Below are 6,665 nucleotides of genomic sequence, written 5' to 3' on the forward strand. Positions count from 1 at the left end.
ATAATAAATATGATTATTTAATCAAAGAGCTTTGATTAATAATCTACTATTTATTGGAGCTTGATATTATAGGTCCATAAGTCCCCAGGGTGGCTCTATCAATACCATATCCAGGTAAGAGTTGATACAAGGGTATAACTGTAATTTAGAAATTTGAGAAGAATTTTATTCTTCGGGTTAAGTATGCGATTATATGATAATTGAGGTTGAATAATTAATTTAGAATTAATTATAAATTTTTGAAAATATATTTATTAATTTAAATATATAATTTTGTAAATTCATATATATAAATTAATTAATTAATTTTTGAAATTAATTAATTTATTGGAGTGGGAGAAAATAAATTTGGTAAGTCAAAAATAGTTTTTTATTTACTGAATTTTAAAAGATGATGATAATGATGATCATCAATTTGAATTTTAAATTTTGAATTTTGAAATATAGTTGTGATCTTTTCTTTAAAAAGATAAATACCTTATTTGGTGGAAGATTGATTTTAGTTAAATAAATAATTAAAAGAAAAATGCAAGATCCCTGAAAAGGGAATAACAGTCCACGCATGGCACAGTCCAGAGACTGTACCATGCGTGTACCACTGCATTGATATTGTATCAGTGTTGTTTTAATTTTTTTTATTTATTTAATTAATAATTTGAAAATAGTTTTTCAAATTTGGTAAGTTAGATATTTACCTAAATCAATTCCTATCATCATTGTGATATTATTATTATATTACTATTATTATTAGGAATAATAAGGTAATATAATTATCTCTATATATATGATATAGAATAAAGAGAAGATATGTAATACAAGACATAGACACAAAAAACACAATTCATAATAGTTCTCAGAATTTTTTGTCAGACAAAAAGTTTATCATCTTCTTCTTTATTTTAACCATTCTCAGACCATAATCTAAGTTCTCATTTGTTGAGAAATTCTTGTGATTCCTAAATCGCAAACACATGTCCTCTATGTGCCTACACACATCTTGAGGCGTAGAGAACACGTCGGAAAATCTTGGTTTTGAGTACTCAAAGCGTTGGATAGGAAGATTGATAATTATATGAAAAGACTTAAGGACACTTGCTAGGCTTCAAGAGGTAATTGTTCATGTTCTTGAATATTTATGTGATTGTATGTTGTATATAAATATATTGTATATTTATATATATGTTGTATGATTAATAATATTGTATGTTAATGTTTATGTGTAGATGTTTTCTTGTTCATATTAACAGTTTATATGGGTGATGAATTTTTTTATTGTTGTACACAATGGGCCCACCACACCTATTCCCCTATGTACGCTGAATTTTTTTCCAATAATTGGTACCAGAGCAGGTCATTAATCTATGCATATTATTAATTGTTCGGTGTGATTATATGCATTTTTATAGTATATGTGATATATGTTTGAATGGATGGATGTTTATTTTCATGATGATAGATTCTTAAGGGTTGTTTATAATGGTGCTTCTGGGTTTAGGAATTGTTCTTAAAATTTCTAGATGAAATATGTAAGCCAATTTTGGGGCATATGAATTTTGTAATTTATTTTAAAAATTCTGGTTAAAATTATGTTGTGGCTCAAGCCCAAGGCCTAAGCCCAAGCCCAAGCCTAGCCCTGAGCTGCTGCCTGCGCCAACCAGCCTGCTCGTGCTTGCCCTTCGCGCCAGCCGCGCGCCTACCTGCTGCCAACCCGCGCCCCTGCGCACATCATTGCCCAGGCCCACGCCTCAGCCCCTGCCGCGCCCAGCCAGGCTAGCATGCGCCCCAACCGCGCCTATGTAAAGAACGCCCTAGACTAATACTTACAAAACATTCGTACAACATAGCTTATAAAAGAATACCGTCCATTACTAAAGTCTCAGGGGACTTATTTAAAATCATGCAAGTTGGCGCCATAAGTTTAAAATAAAACATAGGTTTTTATGCAAAGTTCAAGAAAACCAAATAATTGAAATAACAGAGTCCCACTGATAATTTTAGGAAAAAGTCTCTTAAAAACAAAACATAATAAAAATGGCGTTCTACGTTGATCGTTTTATCGTCCATAGGATTGCCCCACGCCATACACCCCATGATGAAGAACTCCCCACGTCACCACGCGTGCCATAGAGAAAACCTATTTGCTACCTGGAAGGAAAGTAAGGGGGTGAGCTAAAAGCCCAGTAAGGAAGTACAAGCAAGTAAGCAAGTAAGAAAAACAACAAACAACCAAACACTAACATTCATCTAAAACATCATGGTCTATCATAACATAATCGTAACATTTCATCTTATCATAACATAAATGTGACATATCAACATATCATAGCATAAATGTGACATATCAGCATATCATAACATAAATGTGACATATCATAACATAAACGTGACATATCAACATATCATAACATACATGTGACATATAATCATATCACAACATACAGCATACATGATGAGCATGGAACGCTAGTTGTCCATGTCACCCTATGAGGTAAACAGGAGATCACTGGTCCTTGAATAACCTCGGCGCGTCCGCCCTAGGAGTCACGTCTCAATGTCCTTAGTAACTCGGTCAATGTATCTGACATCGAAATCTGTTTGATGTATCTAACATCGCATTCTGTTTGATGTATCTAACATCACATTCTGTTTGATGTATCTAACATCCATACACATATCACATTCAACAGATCATCACATTAAGGCATTCATAATTTCATAACAGTTCATTCATATAACAGTCTTACCATTCATAGCATAAAATCATAAAATCTATCTAACTTCCTTACCTCAGGTCCAAGCTAAGAATTTCACAACCTTTTCAACGAGCCTATATCATAATCAAAATAACGTTTCTTAGGTTCATAAAATTACTATTTTGCCCTTCCATACAACTCATGTGTGCATGGGCCATGCACTCATGAATACAGTTACACTAAAACATGCAATTATCGCCAAAAAGAATAATGCTCGTTCTACCCATTTTGCTAACATGTTTGCTTTATAAAAATTACATAGTTGAATAATATTCATGATTTTGGACGTAAAAGTTGATTTGCATGTAACATGCATACGTGGGAACGTTGCGTAATAAAGACGTTTTCAAAAACGATAACTCTACATTTCTTGCTTCTATTGTTTGAAAATCAATGGCCATATTACATGTTTTCTTTAAAATTTCTAAGTTGATTAAATTTCTCAAAACTTTATTTTATTTTAGCTCAAAATAAAATATGTGACATTTTCATTAAATAAATATTAATTTACCAAGAATTAACCAACAAGCTTGGGTTTAATTAAAATACCTATTTTAACATGTTTCTTTAGAAAAATATATTTTATTATTGTGTTACAAAAATGATGTGAAAAAATATATTTTAAGTGTGGAAAAATTATATTTTGATTTAATTTATTTAAGACTTAGTTTTTAAGTGGTAAAAACCCATATGTGACAATTTAATAACAATTGTTAACTTTTTAAAACAAACTTTCAGCCACTATTTATTTTATTCAAAAATCACAAATAAATAGAGTCTAAATATTTTTCTCAACCAAAATAAAGAAAATCATTATTTATCAAAATATGCATTCATACCATTAAAATATCAATTTTCAATATTACCATAACTTAGGAAAAATAATTTATTCCAAAAATTAATCAAATCCATTTTTAGTGAAACTTTCTTCACATTTTATTACAAAATTCCAGCAACCATTTTTTTATCATTAAAATCACCATATTCAATTTTATAAACTCATTTTTTCTCAAAATTCAATAAAAATTCTGTAGGAAATTAATTGAGTAAAATATCATAATATGAGACTTAAAATCATCTTTTAATTTCATAAAAATTAACACATTCATCAAGAACATTATTTATGCATGCAACTCATATTTTTATCAACTTTTACCCAATTATCTTGAAAAAACAGCAAGCTTAATTCTTTGTAAAACTCAACTTTTGTCTCAAAAATTACATAAAATCATTCATGCCTATAATCTCATTATGCTCTTATAATATGCATGATTCCACTAACATAATCACATGAATCCTTTTAAAATCATTTGTTGCAATTCCATGAAAGCCAACAAAACCTTTTCAATAAAATAGCATATAGTAAATTTATACCATGTTCACATGTGCCTTATTTTAACCTAGCATATTTCTATCATTATTTTCATGCATCTCACAATTTAATCATTCAAAACAAAACATGCATCTAACAACATTTCATGATCAAAAATATCAAGATTACCACTTGTTCTCTTACCCATATATCAAAGGTCCTAAAACATGGATCAAATATTTTGTAAATCACACAACAAATCAAGAACACCCTTGGGTGTACCTAGGCCGAAATCACCTTACATGTGCTCATAGATTATTACAATTTTTCATGCATAGCAAAATCATCATCACAACCCTTAAACACAAATCATACTCTCACAAAATCCAAATCCTATACATCATTCCTACCCAAAAATCAACCATTAACACCATTAGCAAAACCTCAAATACAACCACCAAAAACAATATAAGGCTAAGGAAAAGACCATTACCTCTCTTGATTGTAGAATCAAGAACACAAAAGATCAATACCACAAACTCCACACCCTTGTTCAAGCCTAGGGTTTTATGGGAAAGCCACCATGAGGAGAAAGAATAATCCAAACCCACACAAAACATAACACAAATCAATATCATATTATCAAATAAAGATTAAACAAAGAGAAAACAAGAAGACATACTCTAGGGGGGTTCCTCTTCACTTTCTTCTTCCTTCTTCCTTTCTTTCTTTCTTCCTCTCTCTCTCTCTCTCTCTCTCTCTCTCTCTCTACACGCCTCTCTCTCTCTCTCTCTCTCTAGGTCACGGCAGCCACACACACACACAAGAGCAATGGCTCTTCTCTCCTTTCTTAGTCCCTTTATCACAAATCCTCTCATAAAGTCTCCCAAACAAAATTAAGGTAAGTTTCCATTTCTCTTTTATTTTCCTTGATTTTTCTTTATTTCAAAAAGATACAAGGAATAAAACATGATCAAGCCTATCCCCAAATGATTATAGTCTTCAATTTTTGATCCTTTTTACCATTTTAATGATATATTGCATTCCCACTAGGTCACACGCCCACTCCTCCTTTCCCTTTTCTTTTATTCTTTTTTTTTTAAATAAATAACTCCATTAAATCTAAAATAAGGAAACCTAAAATGTGTAGAAAAATCTACACATGTGCACCATGCTACCATGCACTAGCACACACTAAATTACTAGGGTGCATTACTATCTATCATGCACCTTAGTGCATTCCACCATAGCTCACATAAATACCTCATTTGTCACACTTAAATAAAATGTAACACTAATAGTAAGATAACATGTTACACATTTAATCACTTATTAAATTAATTAACCAAAACATTTCTAACAATTAAATAAAATAACAAACCATCAAATAAAACAAATAAACAATTAAATATAATAACAACACTTAAATAAAACAATTCATCACACTTAACATTTAAATCAAATAAAGCACAAAATTTAAATAATCTAAAAAAATTTTTTGGTGCACTACAGCCTAGCCCACCCAGCCATGCACACCGTCGGACCACCCTCCTGCCGCCGCAACCTTGGTTACAAACCCGAGTGTGTTGTTACCATAATTATTTTAATTATTCATTTAATTAAAAATCAGAAATTGAATTAAAATGGTTTTAATTTGGAAATTTCTTTAATTGAAATAATGTTGATTATTTTCCCTAATTAAAAATGTTTTAATTGTTATCTTCCATAATTGAAATTGTTTTAATTAAAAATTTCAAAAATTAAAATTATCTTGAATTTTAATTTATTAAAATTAAATTGTTTAATTTTATTTTTGAATTAAATCACCCAAATACAAATTGGGCCTTAGAAACTTTTGGGTGTTAAAAATCAAAGTTTAATTATTTTAAAAGTTTGTTTAAAATAATTAAAAAGTTGTATAATTCAAAATGGATATTGAAAAATGTGGCAATGGCTCAACAAGACTACATCTCAAGGTTGAAGATTAAAGTGCTCTTAATCAGGTCTTAGTTAGTATAGGTTACATTTCCATATATTTTTTGCAAGTGTTGCAATTTTTCTAGAAATACCCAAAAGTTACCATACACGCTTTTATTTACTTATTATAAATGTTTGAATGTGATTAAAATGTTTAATATTTTTCTATGCATTATAACATGTCATTCATATACCCACAGTATGCAAACAACATGCATTACATTCATGTAGAAACATGCTATTAGGAACGTCCTATATTTTGTTATATGTTTATATATGATAAATCATATAATAATAAATTTAGTCTTAAATAGTTAAGATGGTAAATCAAAATTAAAGTTGTTTAATTTGTTGTTTTAATGAAAAATGTTTTCTTAAAGTAAAAATGATATTCTCTTAATTAAAGCAAAATTAGAATTAGAATTAGAATTAAGGGCATAATTTTGTTTTTGTTTTGCTTAATTGGATTTGTAATTATTAGAATATCATTTGGTAAATATAATTAAATTTATTTTTACAACTAAATTAAAAAATATTGATTTTGTGAAAAACAAACTTTTCCAAAATAGTGAGTGGGAGAGGGAGTTATGACAATAAGTCTCATGGTTTCCATTATTGGTTGA

Source organism: Humulus lupulus, chromosome 6 (genome assembly GCF_963169125.1).
Source record: "Humulus lupulus chromosome 6, drHumLupu1.1, whole genome shotgun sequence".
Lineage (NCBI taxonomy): Eukaryota > Viridiplantae > Streptophyta > Magnoliopsida > Rosales > Cannabaceae > Humulus > Humulus lupulus.